Source organism: Sminthopsis crassicaudata, chromosome X (genome assembly GCF_048593235.1).
Source record: "Sminthopsis crassicaudata isolate SCR6 chromosome X, ASM4859323v1, whole genome shotgun sequence".
Lineage (NCBI taxonomy): Eukaryota > Metazoa > Chordata > Mammalia > Dasyuromorphia > Dasyuridae > Sminthopsis > Sminthopsis crassicaudata.
This window is the reverse complement of record NC_133623.1, coordinates 18,846,238-18,864,976: the sequence shown is the minus strand read 5'-3', so window position 1 is coordinate 18,864,976 and position 18,739 is coordinate 18,846,238. Positions and strand designations below refer to the sequence as shown.

General features: G+C 35.5%; 1 long non-coding RNA gene and 1 pseudogene across 2 annotated transcripts in view; one reads left to right on the top strand and one right to left on the bottom strand.

Moving 5' to 3' along the window:
- The window catches only part of LOC141548669 (uncharacterized), a 679,315-nt gene that overhangs the window by 287,075 nt on the left and 373,501 nt on the right, over positions 1-18,739 (bottom strand). The window lies entirely within an intron of this gene.
- On the top strand, positions 4,437-5,072 carry LOC141548592 (phosphatidylinositol 3,4,5-trisphosphate 3-phosphatase and dual-specificity protein phosphatase PTEN pseudogene; annotated as a pseudogene).

Genomic DNA, 18,739 nt, shown 5'->3' with positions numbered 1-18,739 from the left:
GTTCTGATAAAAAAAATATATGGCCATAATTTTAACTTTATACACAGCCTACCTTTTTCTCTCCATTTTTCTTTCTTGAATTTCATTAAGACCAGGGAGAGTCAGCAGTAAAATTGCTAGTTCTTCATTTTCAGCCAGCTAGTCATCTAGCTAATATTAAAACTTCCCATTGGATGGGTTAAATAGATTTTTTTTACTTTTAAATTCTTTTAACGTGGAGTTATCTAATCATTTTTTTTCATCAGTAGAGAAAGCTCTCAAATTGCTTCAGAGTAACTTTCAATGGCTCAGAGCAGAGTGAGGAAGCCATCCACAGGACCCTATGAGAGATACCTGGATGGGTAGGGTTTGAAGGAGTATTTCCTCACTCAAGTGCTCTGACATCTTGAGGAACAATAATTCATGGCCAGACTCAATATCCTTATGAAAGAGATTCCTCACCTCAATGGTAAGCTGTAAAGGACTATGACCATTCTAGGAACAATCGCACCTTTCTCAGACCAAACAAGAAGGTTCATTTTGGTTTTACATAATCAAGAAAAGGAAAAGGTGATTTTAGTTATATGTGCTTAGGTTTAAGTCAGTTATTGAAAATCTTAGAAATTCGTAAAAAAAAAATTTGAAGAAAAGTAGTTTACAATTTGGCTGACATTCTGGAGAGCAATTTGAAACTGTGCTCAAAAAGTTATCAAAGTGTGCATACCCTTTGACCCAGCAATGTTGCTACTGGGTTTGTATCCCAAAGAGATCTTAAAGAAGGGAAATGGACCTGCATGTGCAAGAATGTTTGTGGCAGCCCTCTTGATGGTGGCCAGAAACTGGAGACTATGTGGATGCCCATCAACTGGAGAATGGCTGAATAAATTGTGGTATATGCATATTATGGAATATTATTGCTCTGTAAGAAATGACCAACAGAATGATTTCAGAGAGGCCTGGAGAGACTGAAATGAACTGATGATGAGTGAAATGAGCAGGACCAGGAGATGATTATATACTTCAACAACAATACTATATGGTGATCAATTCTGATGGACGAGGCCCTCTTCAACAATGAGATGAACCAAATCAGTTCCAATAGAGCAGTAATAAACTGAACCAGCTACACCCAGCGAAAGAACTCTAGGAGATGATTATGAACCACTACATAGAATTCCCAATCCCTCTAATTTTGTCCGCCTGCATTTTGGATTTCCTTCACAGGCTAATTGTACACTATTTCAAAGTCCAATTCTTTTTGTACAACAAAACAACTGTTTGGACTTGTATACATATATTGTATTTAATTTATACCCTAATATATTTAACATGTATTGGTCAATCTGCCATGGGGGGGGGAAGGAGGGGAAAAATTAGAACAAAGGGTTTGGCAATTGTCAATGTTGTAAAATTACCCATGCATATATCTGGTAAATAAAAACTATTAAAAATGTAAAAAAAATCTGGCTGAATATTCACTTATAAAGATCCTTTATAAAGATTCACTTTAGATCCTAATTGACTGGTCTTAATTATAACTAAAACTACAACTAAGTTCTAACTACTATAACTTAGTTATGACTGTACAGGTTAAGCCCAGAAATTATGAACTAAAATATTGGAGAATCTGCCAAGACATTCCTGAATATTATAGTGTTAGTTGTAGAAAAGATACCTAGTTGGAAGATTAACTCAATTCATAAGTGAAGGTGTATCATCTCTAGCATCTATGACTGGAGAACTTCTAGATGGAATAAGCCAATAGACAGGTATCTGTAGAATTTAATCTAATTCTTTCAGGCAAAATTCTTTTGAAGAGTGCCCCTCATGGTCAGGAATGACTTCAGCAGAGATAAGTCAAGCATAAGAGGAGAAATACATCCTTCAGTATTCCAATTTGGACAGGGGTAGACTCCTTGTCAAGGGATTACAAAAGAAAAATCTATTATACTACATAAAGTTTGGTTTGAGAATACAAAGGGTTTAGTGGATTGTTTTGGTCAAAACTTTTGATTATTTATCAAGTTATAGAATTTTATTGAACAATCTCCCATAATCTGCTTAGAGCAAATGAAATACTAGCATTGCTAAATTCTTCATCATTCTCAGTTTTTCTTTCTGTGGTTATACTTTGGCAAAAAAAAAAAGGGTAGAGGAATGGAATTTTAACCACCTCTTCTGTCTATTAGGGACTTGTTCTAAAGACAAAGTACATTTTAAATGGTTATGTCCAATTGGCAAATTGGACTAAAGCAATTTGTACAGTTACGAAGTTGCATCTTTCGTTGATAAGATTCTAAAAGCATTTATATAATTAGGAACCAGAAGAGTTATCTTAGGTTGACAGAAGGATCCTGACTACAAAATGGCCATAAGTTCTATACTTATACATTTTGAACTTATTTTTGCAAAACAATTGATTTCAGCACAAGTTTTACCATGTTTCTAATGTAGCTAAATAACTAATTTAAACTGCAATGGTATCATTAGATTTCACTCTACTTTGGTTTCTTTTTTATTTCAAAACAAGCTAAGATCTTGACTTCAGGCCTGATTTAATATTGTGTCTTGTTATATATGTTCTGTATGTGTCTAAAACTAAGTTTAGGAACACTAGGTTCTTTATACTTCAGATAGAAAAGAACCTTATATAATCAGGAAAATCTTTAAGAGAATGGGAAATATGTATCTGTTTTGTTTATGCTATTTGTGCTTTCTGCTAATCCACAACTAACAACTGTTTTACTTATGCCTTTTCTTTTGGAATAATCAAAAGAAACAGGCTATAAAATAAATTTATAAAAAAGGGCTCAAAAGAAGACAAATTTCTCTTTTTTTCTCTGTTTCCAACACTTACCTTATGGGAAATAGATGAGAAGAAATAAAAATAAAGAGATTAATTGAAAACTAAGGTACAAAAATAATTTGCAAAGCAAATTTGTAAAGAAGAAATAATCAATTTCTTTCATTTCCAAATTATAACTTGGATATCTTTATAAAGTATTTTGATAAGTTTATGGAGTAGTATAATTTAATGAAAACAACAACAAAAAATTCACTGAGATCAGTTAATCCTTAAAAGTCACCTTTTAAGTTATTAGGCATTGATTTAAAACTGATGCTTGCATTTTAAGAACTGTCTTATCAGTCATAAGATATGTTTAGGAGAGATTCTTTGAAATACAAGAGATTCAGGGAAATGATACAATAATAAAAATTGTGGGAACAGAATAGGTGGATTTAGAAGAATCAAAGTGGGTAGAATTGGAGTTCATTTACCCTTCTCTTGTTAATGGCTTTTAAACAACCAATCTGAGGGCACCAAGCAAGCCGTGATTGGGAATTCTGACTGAAGGTGAATTCCAAGGTGCTCCCAAAAAAAAGGAAACTTGAAATCTAAAATAAAACAAAATGGAGTGAAATCTAATGAAACAACTTCAGTTTAAATTAGTTGTTTAAATAAATTAGAAACACAGTAAAACTTGAACTGAAATCAAATGGTTCATGAGAATAAGTTTAAATTGTATAAATAAGGCTATAATAGTTAGGGAGAAGAAGGAGGGAAGGAAAAGGGGAAGGAAGGATGAAGGGGGGAAGGAAGGAAGGAAGGAAGGAAGGAAGGAAGGAAGGAAGGAAGGAAGGAAGGAAGGAAGGAAGGAAGGAAGGAAGGAAGGAAGGAAGGAAGGAAGGAAGGAAGGAAGGAAGGAAGGAAGGAAGGAAGGAAGGAAGGAAGGATGAAGGGGGGAAGGAAGGAAGGAAGGAAGGGGGGAAGGAAGGAAGGAAGGAAGGAAGGAAGGAAGGAAGGAAGGAAGGAAGGAAGGAAGGAAGGAAGGAAGGAAATCATCCTGCTTACAAAAATCTGTGACACACAATGAAGTACTTCTTGTGCTAAATGAGTTGTTATTGGGGTCACTTGCCTATATGATTAAAACTAACTCTAATTGCCCAAAAGTTCCTAAAGAAATTGGCATGCTATCGGGTTTCCTGCAGACAGACTTAAGGCATACAGAGGAATAACATCAATGATGTAGTCAGGTTTTTGGACTCAAAACATAAAAATCATTACAAGATATACAATCTGTGTGCTGAAACATTATGATGCCACCAAATTTAACCGAAGAGTTGCACAGTATCCATTTAAAGACATCTCATCCCAGCTAGAGCTCATCAAACCCTTTTGTAAGGATCTTGACCTGTAGCTAAGTGAAAATGACAATAATGTTGTTGCAATTCACTGTAAAGCAGAAAAGGGACGAACTGGTGTAATGATTTGTACATATTTATTACATCGAGGAAAGTTTTTAAAGGCAAAAGAGGCTCTAGATTTCTATGGGGAAGTCAGGACCAGAGACAAAATGGGAGTAACTATTCCCAGCCAGAGGCACTGTGTGTATTACTATAGCCACCTGTTAAAGCACCATTCGGATTACAGAACAATGGCCTGGCTCTTTCACAAGATGATGTTTGAAACAATTCCATGTTCAATGATGGAACTTGCAATCCTCAGTTTGCAGTATACCAACTGAAGGTGAAGATCTATACATCCCCTTTAGGGCCTACAAGGCAGGAAAACAAAGTACATGTACTTTGAATTCTCCAGCTTTTGACGGTATACAGTGACATTAAAGTGGAATTCTTCCACAAGCAGAACAAGATGCTCAAGAAGGACAAAATGTTTCACTTCTGGATAAATGCATTCTTTAGACTAGGATCAGAGGAAAACTCAAAACTAGAAAATGGAAGTCTTTGTGGAGATCAAGAGATCAATAGTATTGGCAGCATCTAGTGATCAGATAATGACAAAGATTAACTCATACTCACATTATCCAAAAATAATCATGAAAAAGCTAATAAAGACAAGGCCAATAGATACTTTTCTCCAAACTTTAAGGTGAAGCTTTTCTTCACAAAAACTATAGAGGAGCTGGCAATCCCAGGAACCTGTGTTCCATTTTGGACACCCCGGACATTTAGTGACAATGAACCTGATCATTATAGAACACATTAACTCTGATCCAGAGAACAAGCCTTTTAATGAAGATCAACATGCACAGATCACAAAAGTCTGTAGGAAGCAAAAAGGCAGTATTTGATCTTACAGTCAATAGGAAGGGAGACATAAACTCAGTCTTCCTGGAGTCAGATCTTGGGCTTGCCAAATGATCTTGCAGCAATTATTTCTTTCCTCTACATTTATAATCAGTAAAGGACACATATTCAAAAGCCTATCTGGCAGTTACATGATTTTATCCACTCATTTAAGTGGGAACCCTAGGATGATAATAGCTATATAACAGGAAAGGGAAGAAGGAACAGCTTTCCATTGTTTTGTATTTTCATCTGCAGATGAATAGTGATTATGTACCTTTCTTCATGTGTACCAATATGATAGAATAACAGAACACAATGCAAAAAAAATGAAAAATAAAGAAAATATAAGAGAAGAGAAATAGATCAGCCTTAGAAAACTTAAGTTAGGGCAAGTAATTGAGTCAGAATTATAACAGCTACTCACATTTCTGGAGTTATTTAAAGATTTACAACTTATTTTCTTCACAATAGTTGAAATCATAGTTTGAGTATTATTACTCCATTTTACAGAGAAGGAAACTCAGACTAACAGTTATTTTTTAAAAGTAGACTTCTGCAGAAGTAACACATTGTTTTATCCTCTACTATTCCTATTCTGACTAGTTCTTAAAAAATTGATTTGGTGCCACTGGCCTTTAAGGAAAAAAATTTGCCATATGATAAGAAATTTTTTACATTACTACTTCGGAACTCAGGGTAACAATGTAATTAATACTGGTTACATCATAAGTTACAGGGAGGGTAAGTGTTCTGAATATATTTATCATTATTGGTGAAACAAGATACAACCACTTTGCTTGAAATACAGTAAATCTCAGCATTCTAGATTCTAATGATAAAGAGAAGGCAACAACTTTGGCAAAGTTGCAGGATACAAAATAAATCCACATAAATCATCAGCATTTTTATATATTACCAACAAAGTATATCAGAGACACGAGGCAAAATTCAATTTAACATAACTGCAGATAATATAAAATATTTGGGATTTTATCTGCCAAGGAAAAGTCAGGAATTATATGAACACAATTACAAAACACTTTCCACACAAATTAAGTCAGATCTAATTAGTTGGAAAAATATCAAGTGCTCTTGAATAAGTCCCATGACTATAACAAAAATGACAATACTAACTAATCTATTTATTCAGTGTTATACCAATCAAACTCCCAAAAACTTACTTTGCAGAGCTAGAAAAAATAACAACAAAGTTTATCTGGAAGAACAAAAGGTCAAGAATTGCAAGGAAATTGATAAACAAAATATAAATGAAAGTAGCCTGGCTGTACCAGACTTAAAACTATATTATGAAGCAGTGGTCATCAAAAACATATGGTAGAGTAAGAAATAGAGTAGTCGACCAGTGGAATAGATTAGCTTCACAGAACAAAATAGTAAATGATTAGAGTAATCTAGTATTTGACAAACCCAAAGATCTCAGCTTTTGGGATAAGAATTTACTATTTTACAAAAACTGCTGGGAAAATTTATTAATATAGCAGAAACTTGGCACTGAACCATACACCAAGATACAATTGAAATGGGTTCATGATTTAGACATAAAAAGTGATATGATAAGCAAATTAGAAGAACAAGTCTACTTCTCACATCTGTAGAGAAGAAAGGAATTTGTGGTCGGAGAAGAACTGGAGCACATTATTGAATACAAAATGGATAATTTTGATTATATTAAGTTTAAAAGTTTTTGTAAAAACAAAACAAATACAGACAAGATCATAAGGGAAGCAATAAACTGGGGGGGTTAAATTCTAATAAATGCCTCATTTCTAAAATATATAGAGAATTTACTCAAACTTACAAGAATCCAAGACATTCTCCAATTGACAAAGAGTCAAAGGATATGAACAGATTAATTTTTAGATGAAGAAATTGAAACCATATCTAGTCATATGAAAAGATGCTCTAAATCACTATTGATCAGAGAAATGCAAATTTAGACAACTCTGAGGTACCACTACATACCTCTCAGATGGGCTAAGATAAAAGGAAAAGATAATTATATATGTTGGAGGGGATATGGGAAAACTGGGACACTAACACATTATTGATGGAACTGTGAACAGATCCAGACATTCTGGAGAGCAATTTGGAACTATGCTCAAAAAGTTATCAAATTGTGCATACCCTTTGATCCAGCAGTGTTTCTACAGGACTTATATTCCAAAGCGATCTTAAAGGAGGGAAAGAGACCCATATGTACAAAAATGTTTGTGGCAGCCCTTTGTGTAGCGGTAAGAAACTGAGTAGATGCCTATCAGTTGGAGAGTGGCTAAATAAGTTATGACATATGAGTGTTATGGAACATTATAGTTCTATAAGATACAATCAACAGGATGATTTCAGAGAGATCTTAGGTGAACTGATGCTCAGTAAAGTCAGCAGAACCAGGAGATCATTGTACACAGCAACAAGAAGATTATAGGAAGATCAATTCTGATGGTTGTGGCTCTTTTCAACAACAAGATGATTCAGGCCAGTTCAAATGCTCTTGTGATAAAGAGAGCCATCTGTACCCAGAGAGAGGACTATGGGAACTGAGTGTGGATCACAACATAGTATTTTCACTCTTTTTGTTTTTGTTTGCTTGCATTTTCTTTCTCATTTTTAAAATCTCATTATTCTTGTGTGGCATGATATTTGTTGAAATATGTAGAGAAGAATTGCACATTTTTAACTTAGATTACTCACCATCTAGGGAGGGGGTGGGAAGAAAGGAGGGGAAAAAATTGGAATACAAGGTTTTTGCAAGGGTAAATGATGAAAATTATCCATGCATATATTTTGAAAATAAAAAGCTTTAATTAGTTTGGTTATGAATATAGTCAATTAAGCTAATAGTTTTCCTAATATTGAACCAGTCCTGCATTTCTGGTATAAATCCTATTTGGTCGTGGTGTATTACCCTGGTGATAACATGCTGTAATCTTTTTTGTTAATATTTTATTTAAGATTGTTACATCAATGTTCATTAAAGAAATTGGTCTATAAATTCCTTTCTCTGTTTTGACTATGCAGTTTAGGTGTCAGCATCATATCTGTGTCATAAAAGTAATTTGGTAGGACTCCTTCTTTCCCTATTTTTCCGAATACTTTGCATAGTATTGGAATTAATTATTCTTTTAAATGTTTAGTAGAATTCACATGTAAATGCACCCAGCCCTGTAGATTTTTTCTTACCGAGTTGATTAGTAGTTTGTTCAATTTCTTTTTCTAAAATGGAACTATTTAAGCAATTTATTTCCTCTTCAGTTAATCTGGGGAATCTATATTTTATAAGTATTCCTCCATTTCACTTAGATTATCAGATTTTTTTGAGATATAGTTGAGCAAAATAACTCAATTATTGCTCTCGTTTCTTCTTCATTGGCAGAAAATTCTTCCTTTTCATTTTTGATACTAACAATTTGATTTTCTTCTTTTCTTTTTCTAATCAAATTAACTAAAGGTTTATCTAATTTTTTATTTTTTTTCATAAAACCACCTCTTAGTTTTGCTTATTAATTCAATACCTTTCTTTCAATCTTATTAATCTCCCCTTTTATTGTCAGAATTTTAAGTTTGGTATATACTGGGGGGTTTTAATTTGTTTTTTTTTCTAGCTGTTTTAGCTATAAGCCCAACTCACTGAACTTTTCTTTCTCTATTTTATGCAAGCAAGCATCTAGAGATATACAATTTTTGCAATTACCACTTTGGCTGCATCTCACAAATTTTGGTATGTTGTCTCATTATTGTCATTCTCTTGGATGAAATTATTAATTGTGTCTATGATTTGTTGTTTCACCTACTCATCCTTTAGGATGCTGAGTGAAATAAGCAGAACCAAGAGAACAATTTATATAAGAATGGCAACCTAGAAAAGAAAAACAACTTGGAAAGACTTTAGAACTCTGCTTTCTGAAAGACCAACCATGACTCTAGAGGCCCTATGATGAATCATAGTCTATACTTCCTGAAAGAGAGTTCATATACATGAGGTGCTGAAAGAAACAATTTTTGCATCTGTATACTATGTGGCATTTTGCTTGAATGTACTTATTTAATATAATTTCTTAAAATGGAGGACTGGAGAAAAGAAATCTTAGTGATACCAAAAACAAACAAACAAACAAACAAAAAAACCCTGGGGCTATGGAAACATTTTAAATGCACAGAAGAAAACAGAAAGAATAACAGAGAAACAAGATACTCTTGAAAATGTATGGAATTTATTATTTTTAAAGGAGGATAACAGATTCATGGTTTCATGTATAATCTTTTTGTGTTTTTCTGTAGATATGGACACACTCTGTGTGTACACATGTTTAGAATATTTTTTCCCCCTGAGGCAACTGGGGTTAAGTGACTTGCACAGGGTCACACAACTAGGAAGTATCTGAGGCTGGATTTGAACTCAAGTCCTCCTGTCTTCAGGGCTGGTGCTCTGTCCACTCTGCTAAATCTTTTTTAAAAAAACAAATTGTTATCTTGAATTCATGTAACTCCCCAAATTTGGGATTCTATAATCTACCTCTGAACACAGAACCCTTGGCTTCCTGAAGGACTCAGCTAACCAAAAAATCTTTCTAGATCTAAGTACTAATGCTCTCCTTCCTCCAACGAGAATTTTCATTTTCTTTTAACTGATTGTGCCTCATAGTAGAATTTAAGCTTTTTAAGGGCAGGGCTTGCTTGTTTCTGCCTTTGTATCCCAAGTAACTAGCAGAACCCAGTCACATAAGTAGACATCATAAATATTTAAGTGAAAAGAATAAAACAAATGTGAATCCGCAGTTGCAATCTGCGAGAAACGACTTTTGGATTCTGGAGATATTTCAAACTTCAGTTTTGTTAAGACAATACAAAGGTATTAAGTTGGGAAGTCTGACTTGTGGCTGAAGGAAAAGAAGGGAGAAGGGATACTGTGGAGATAAGGTTAATGATTCTGCAGAAAGTTCACAAGAGCCGGGGATGTTCAGGTAGAAAGTTGCCCCTCTGTAACTTTGACTCTTCCACTGCTCTTAGTGCTGCCCTATAGAGTTAGGGAGAGTCTATTCGAAATTCCACATGATATTACCTCCAAATATTAGAGAACAACTATCATGTTCCCATTAATATCTCCCAAACAACAGATATGAGGAATTCAAAAAGGCATGGAAACTTATAGGGAATGAATAAGTTGAACCCAAAAAACTATATAGTAGAACCTAAACAAATATTCAATCAAAAAACAATCCCAACTGTATTTTAGGGTATCATAATGTGAGAAATGCATTGGTCATTTATTTAGTTTCCACAGTTATGAAAACTAAATTGAAGAAATAAAACTTAAATTAGGAAATTGAAATCCCACAAGATTATCAAAGAATAATCAGGGGTAGAGGTCATTTCCCCAAAAGAATGTAAGAGTCTAAGCTCCTTAGGAGGCAGAGAATGGATTTTGTAATCTGGGGTAGTGGCCAGAGATTTGAAAGGAATCCTCTGGTTTTTGTCCCAAGCCTTCCACAGTAATCTTCCCCTTCTAGAACATCAGCTCCTAAGCAGCAGGGAATGATTATGTAATGAGGGGTGGAGATTCAGGTCATGCAACTTCAGTAACAATTAAAGGAAAAGGAGGAGCTTGCCCTTCAGAATAGAAAATAAAAATACTGCCATTTGGCGTTTCAAAGGTACGTCTACAACCTAGGCACCCTTTCTTACAATAATGTAAAATAAATCTTTCCTGCATTTATCAGTGAGTCAGTGGAGTTCTTGGTAGGATATTTTGTTTCTTTCAAAAATGATCAAGTTTGGCCATGAAAAGAGTTGTAAAGAAAATATCTCTCTCCCCTGATTGCAGAATTGTAGTGATAGATATGGAACACACCTATTTCCCAGAGAACATTTCAAACTGAATGTCTTGTATATGCCTAAACTCAAAATGTCCCGAACACAATTTATATTTTCCCCAAAACCTATCCTTCTTCTGAACTTCCCTATTACTAAACTTAGGAGTGCCACCATCCTTCTCATAATCTCCATGTTATTTTCATCTTCTCTTGCTCCATTAGTCCAATAATTTGGCATATTTGCATGTTTATCTATACAACATCAGCTTTATATGATCCCTTCCCTATACCCACAGAGCCACCACCTCTCTATCTAGATTACTACAATAGATTCCTCATTGATCACTGTGCCTCAGTTCTCCAGTTACTTCAATGCATCCTCCACAAAGATGCCAAAGTAATGTTTCAGAAATTGCAGATCACCTACTACACTCAGTTATCTTCACTGGCTCTTTATTAATTCAAATATCAGCTTTTCTATATGGCTCATTATTTTCTTCTCTAGGCATCCAAAGCTGACCCATTGAATTTTTCAGACATATAGCATTCCATTCCCCAGTATCCTCATCTTTGCATCAGACTGTCTAGAAATCCCTGGTTTCCTTTAAGACTCAGGTCAACTAACTAGTTCTAGAAACCTTCTCTCATCCCCAGGATACCACCTTCCATTCCATCTTCTCAGTCTCTTATCTATGTTAAATGTGTTCTATATGTACCAATGCAAGCATTTGGTACATGCCCATAGCACTTCTTATATTACAATGTAAACATATTTAAATGTAGTGACCAACACCTAGCACAAAGGCCTCACGCACAAAAATTGCTTAATCTTTTACAAAAATCTTGACTGAATAATCCTGTCAGAAATTCTCAATCTGTTCTTTTTAACATCTTTCTTTTAAAAATATTTGTTGTAACAAATATCCCTCAATGGATGGGGGAAAAAGAGTAGAGGCACAAATGAATGCAATGTAAAAACAAGTTATCAACAAAAATAATATAATATTGAAGAGGTGCTTAAAAATAAAATACCCCCTCAGACAACAGCTTAAAGCAAAGATCCTTGTACTTTGATATACAAACAAGGAAGTTTCAAGCATATTTTCATTGGGATGAATATACTTTTAACAAAGCATGCAAATAATCTGTGTTATGTTGACTGTACACTACTTACGTACTTACTCACCTAGAATGCTAATCATTTGCAAATATATTTTAACTTAATTCAGCTGAATCACCAGATTGTTTCCTTACTTTCATAATATCCTACATCTAATCTTCCAAAGATGCTTTCCATACTTTGAAAAAGGTTTTATCTGGGCTAACACTTTATGGAGAATTAAGGAAGTCAGGCATTCCTTTTGGAGGGGCTGTGTTATAAGCACCCTGGTACTTAGGAAATCCCTTTGGTGCATATACATAATACAAAAAAGACATGCAAAGAAAAGCCTTGTTTCCTGAGATGTTAAGGAGTAGGGTTATTCAGCATGGGGAGAAAAGCTCAAGGAGATCATTTGGAAATTATAAATTCATATAGCTTCTAAGATAACACAAGCCATGATTAGAATTCATCATGATGTATACTTTATGGATCCAAGAAAAAGAAACTCAAAATTTGTTTGTGAAAGAGCAAAACGAAAGGGAAAAATGTTTGAATATTGAGCCAAACAGTTGGATCCTCTACCAAGATTCGACTCAGTTGGAGTGGTTTATAATCCATGAGGCAGAAAGACCATACTCTCAGTTCAGTTCAAGCACAACTACTACTCAAAATTAACACTGATGAAATGCTTTAAAGTATGCAAAGTTCATGTGAACAATTTTTCACAGTGATTTAGTAAGTAGCCATTATGTTCCAGGGGCTTTGGAAATGATCTTTACAACAGCCCTGGGGCGTAGATGCTAGTCTTTTCTCTATTTTACAATAAGAAAACCAAAGCAGAATGACACTTAAGTGCTGTGGTCCAAAGTTCAACAGCTATTACACACATATGTACACACATACATCCATACACTAGATATCTTTGAAATGCAAAACCTAGAAGAAAGATGTTACTATTAATATCAATGTTTTTCAGGTAAGTAAATTGTGGGTCATAAAGGATAAATGATTGCAGCTCTTCCTCTCACTCCAAATCCCCAAAGTATCATAACTAGAGATTCTATTCTGATATGATCACCACAACAAAATCCCTTAGACTGTCATTTAATGATGATCTTAATTTGTGCATCCCTATGAAGCAAAAATTTAATGATGGTCAATTTAATTTAAATTTAAATTTAATTTAAAATTAAATTAAATTTAGATTTAAAATTAATTTAAAATTAAATTTAATTTAAATTTAAAATTTAATTTGGTCAGTTCTGTTTTCTGTGTGGTTAGTCTAGGCCATGTGGTCATTGGGAACTTAATCTACCCAAGTATTTTAGACACTCTTCAATATTCTTGCTCAACTTCCTTAGGGAACTGCTTCAATACTGTTTGAGCTATAGATACGCATCCTAAGTATCATTTTACCTAGTTTACTACACCTGGGCCTAATCAGGACAAGGACAATTCTCATTAACTCTGACTTACATGAACTGACTGAATTTGGTCAGAAAAGTTTCTGGTTAAGAAAATGAAGCATCATTTCCAAGGGAGTGGTCCAACCAGTTTTATAAAGGCAGTTAAAATACCTTGATGGGATTCTGTAACTGTCTTTAACACCAAGGGTATGTACATAGATATATGTATATTATGTAAATAAATATTCTAAATACAAAAGTATAATCATATACAAAGCTCTATCTGCAGATATATACATATATACAAAGTAAGAAAAGATTTTTCTTTTGATTGGAATTGTGATTGCATCTGGGGACAGAGTTCACAATAAGAGTTAAGTCCCTGTACCAAAGCAGAAAAGCAACTTGTATAGTCTTAGGAAACTGCCTGAGTACAAAAAGGTTAAGTGAATTGTACCAGATAATACAGTTACTATGTTTCCAAAGTAGGATTTGAATCCAACTTATTCTGACTTGGAAGTTGGCTCTATCCACTACCTCATGGCGACTCTGTGTGTGTGTGTGTGTGTGTGTGTGTGTGTGTGTGTGTGTGTGTGTGTGTAAGTGTGTAAAATACATTATGTAGTAATTTTAAGGTATAAATTGCTTTTCTCCAAAGGAACAACAATCCTGCTTTTGAACAGTGTGGCAACTAATAGGGAGGAGATAGTGTACATAAGTTTATATTAAATGTCAACTTTAATGTATAGGTACATTTGGCCCATGGATTACATAGACCCATAGGGAGAAGCTGGCAGGTCAACAATCATTTATTAAGCATCTACTATGTGCCAGGCACTGTGCCAAGTAGAGATACAAAAAAGGCAAAAATGTTGTCAAGTGGCCAAGGAGGGCAGTGCAGTAGAAATTCAGTCAGTCAACTAGCATTTAAGGGCCTACCACGTGTCCAGCACTGTACTAGGCACTAGGGATACATATAAAGGCAAAAGATAGTCACTAATCTCAGAGAATTAATGGAATAATAGGGGAGAGAACACACACATATTTCCGTTGTATAAACAAGACACAGACAAGATAGAAGATAAAGTGTGCATAACTATATACAAAAGAAGATAACAGGACATAAAGAAAAAGTTGGGGGTAGTCTCAAAGTGAGGGTGCTAAAATTAAGGATTTCCAGAGGAAGTCAGGAAAAGTAGGAAGCCAAGAGGAAGGAGAGCCTTTCAGTACCAGAGACAGCTCAATTCTCAGACTGCCACATAGTAACAGTGAAGCCTAAGGCAAATGACTTCACCTCTCATAACTCAGTTTCTTTATCCATAAAATGATAGCACTAAACTAAATAATCCGCAAGTTCCCTTCCAATTTTAAGTCTAGGAAGCTAAGCATATATTGCCTCAGTTATTCTGAGAGTATTATCCAGGGCCTCGAGTTTCCCTTGGACCAAGCAAATGTTCTTTGCTTCCTCTTTCAAGTGCTTTTGAGCCAGAAGTCCTTTTGTTTGTTGCTGCTTGAGGCCACCCATCAGGGAGCATTCAGGTGGCAGATGCCTGATTCTCTGGCTTTAGCTAAGAAGAAACTTTGCTTTAGCCCCATATGCAAAGGACAGAACTGGAGGAGATGGGTAGAAAGGAATGGGAAGCACATAGGTGCATCCTCGAGTTCAAAAGGGAAAATGAAGCCATATAGTAGTACTGAAGGAAACCTACAGCATTATGAAGCAATTCTTATAGCCACAGTACACACAAAAGTTATCAAATTTTAAGGGCACTCAAGGACATTTGGAGCTATAGGAAAAAAATGATGATTTTCTGAAGTATTTCAGAAAATCCAGGACTGTGGGCATGTTTTACTGACTCAAATATTTGTTCAAGGTTTATATGCAAGGGGTGGTGTTTGGCGAGGTGGGGAATGCAAGGGGGAAGGCTATGTTCCCTGCTTTTAGAACTAATGCAGCCAGTGCTGCACACATAAGTAATCTATAACTCAAGAGAGTGTATGGTCAGTGCCAAATAGTGGCAGAGGTCAGAAGTGCTCTAGGAGTTCAGGAGATGGAGGATGCACTGTTGGCTGATGTAAACAGGAACAGCTTTATAGGAGACAAGATTTGAGTGGGATGTTGACATTATTTGAAGAAGCTCTTAAAAGGCAGAGATGTGGAATTCGAAAGGCATTCTAGACAAATGGAATGCCATGAGAGAAAGCATAAAGGCGAGGAAGCCCAAACATATGAGATAACATAGAAGAAATCAGTTGGTCTTGGAACAGGTTTCAATGTAGGTCACCAGTGAGAAAGAAGAGACCTTGGAGTTAGGTCATGAAGTGCCTTGAATACTAGGCTAAGAAGTTAGAATTTTCTCAAAGACAGTGAATGGTGAGTCATTTACTTTACATAACTTTTTGAGCAGGGGAATAATAGAATTAGAAGAGTATTTTAGGAATTTTAATCTGGTAATTGTGTGTGATCAGAGGGGATCAGAACCCAGCTTTAGTATTCAATTCAATTCAATTTTTTTAGTACCTACTCTGAACCAAGTAATTAATTGGGCTAGATGATGGGATTACAGAGACAAAAATAAAAATCACTCCTACCCTCAAAAAGATTACATTCTATTGGAGAGTAAATTAAAAATTAAAAGAAAAAAATAGTACAGACTAGTCAAGTAAATTCACATGTAAATAAATGCACACCACCATGAATGGACCCAATCTCAAAACAGAATATTAAACCTTCTGAACCAGTTTCTACGAGGAAGAGATGTGCTTAAGTATGGTGGCAACAATGGGCTCCACTGCAGCCTCTGCCTTCCCATAAAGAGGTATATTCAGAGATGCATGAATACTTTATTTCTTCTGAGCTTGAACACAAACAGAGCAGGAGTAGACAATCTTAGTTATTATCACTATTTTATACTCAGGAGCTAGCTGAGTTCTCTCTTCTTCTTTCCGTATTTATAGAGCTTATCACCATAATGCTGAGGAACTTTGGCATGTGTGAATTCAAGCATGAAACAATACAATAATAGAAAGGCAGAAATAATGTCTGCCTTTCCATGACACTCTAGGCAGCTCAGGGAGAGAGCCAGGTAACTCACTCAAGACAGTTCAAAAAGCCTATGTGGAGGGCTGGGTCCTCACATCCTTTTCCTTCTGTCATAACAGATTTCCAGAAGCAGCCCTGAAAACTTAACTAGGAAAAGGACCCTGGGATAACTCCAGGGAGAGACAAATTGCTGAGCTTCAGACAAATGTGGCACTCTTACTTAAGGAACTAGGAGTCATTTTATGATTCCATTGTAGGTAATAAAAATACAACTGGGCCTCCAGTCAGTCAATTTGTATGACTTGCTTTGCATTTGCTTAGCATCTTACTAGATGTGTATGTATGGGAACAACCAGGGCTGTGGGGCATATTTAATCTGATTCATGCTTTCTCTAATCTCTCAATACATATTGGAATATTCCATTTAAGGATGGGAGAATGATATGATGACATTACCATGATTGCTACCTATGGATCTTATGAGAACAATAGAATGTTATCAGTAAGTGTGGCTCACTTAAGATGGAGGCACTTATGTGAGAAATTGAGGGGTCTGCTTTGGAGAGATGTTATAATATTCCCCAAGCTTGTTGGAGTAGCCTCTTTCCAATGGCTGTATGAAACATGGAAGGGGCTCCATCATTAAAACTATCAGACTAGGCAATTGCACTCTTTTTCTGATAGAGTCCAGGGGACAAGTGTTGGGGAAGGGCTACTTTATCCTCTTTCCTTTTTATGGTCAGTGGCCTAATGAGAATTGGAGTTTTCCTCTCTTTTATTTATCATTTTCAGTTCCACGCACAGGTGGGATAATTACTAAACACAAAAATTTGAGCCACAGTGACCCCCTGGATTCAGAATTTGATGTTGCATGTATGGTATATATAGATGTATGCCATGTGAGATTATGCATAGAAAGTTATCTAGATTGTGAGTCTAATCCCCTCATCCTACACAAGAGATAGAGGAGTTATAAAAACAGGATCATGTCCCTCCTCATTAGTCAAGGACATTTGTATGTTTGCTCTTACTATACCTTTGAAATTAATATTCTTTGCACAAGCCTAATAAGCATTAAGTAGCTGAATGGAGTTGAGGCACAGAAGATCCCAAAGAAGATCCTGTGCGTTCTAGGATAGTAAAACAGGTGGGTACTTGTGCCAGTGGAATAGAGACTAGGCCCAATTAAGTTTACCAAAGAAGTTTGTGAGAAGAATTAAATGTAACTCCTCTGACAGGAGGAGTTAGAGAATTTGGTGTTGTGTATAAAAACCCAATATGAAACCCCCTCATTCTTGTTACACGGAGAATATAAAAAACAATCAGTTATTGAGTACATCTCATAGGTCAGGCCCTGTCTTTGGCACTGAGAATAAAAGGGAAATAATTCAATCTTTTAATTAATGTCTCTCAGCATTCCCTGAAAGAGCTGTGGCTATTTACTGCTGCCTCTAATTCCTCAGGATCAGGGTCAAGCAGAGTCCTCAGAAGGGATGGTACACATTTAGACTACCCAACAAAAGTCACTCTGGTGGCTTTCCAAACAACAATTGTGCTATGTTGGTTGGGCAAGTGCTTTAAGTTCCCTCCTAGAGATGAGGCCCACTGATGAGTTGTTTAGTAAACTAGCTGCTATCTAGGTACTGCACAATCCATTGGAGTTTTGCCCTTAATAGGCATTAATTCAATGATTGTGGAAATCTCTATTCTAGGACTCCACAGGAATTCTTCCTTTTGATATTTAGTGGCCTTGTATGGGGTGCTGATGAAACTGATGGAGCTGGACATATCAGAAGTACAGATCATAGTCTGTTCCAATCCTTATAGATGATGACACCTGAGATGTGTCTTGAATAATATTCTGGGCATACCATATCTTTCATTTGAAAAAAAATTAAACTGTTTTTGGATTTCATGACTAGCTTCTATTGATAGACATAGATTTGGGCCTCAGAAAAATGCTTCCAAGAAACTTTAAGTACTAACTTGAAGTTCATTCATCAGTAGATATCACATAACCTTGATTCATCTTTGATTAGATTCTGAGTCAAGCCCAGGATCTTGCTGAAAGTAACGCAATGAAAACTATAGATCTCAGGCTACAAATCTCTTCCTAGCTCCCTTGCTTAGATCAAATCCTATCCCCTAGTGAGGGCTGCACCTAAGGAAACTAAATTTACTGATATATGCTAAATGCATTTTTGAAGGGATGAGAACTCTAGGCACCCTGTGACAACATATATACATGCAGCTTGTGCCACATAGTGGCACAAATCCCTTACATTATGAA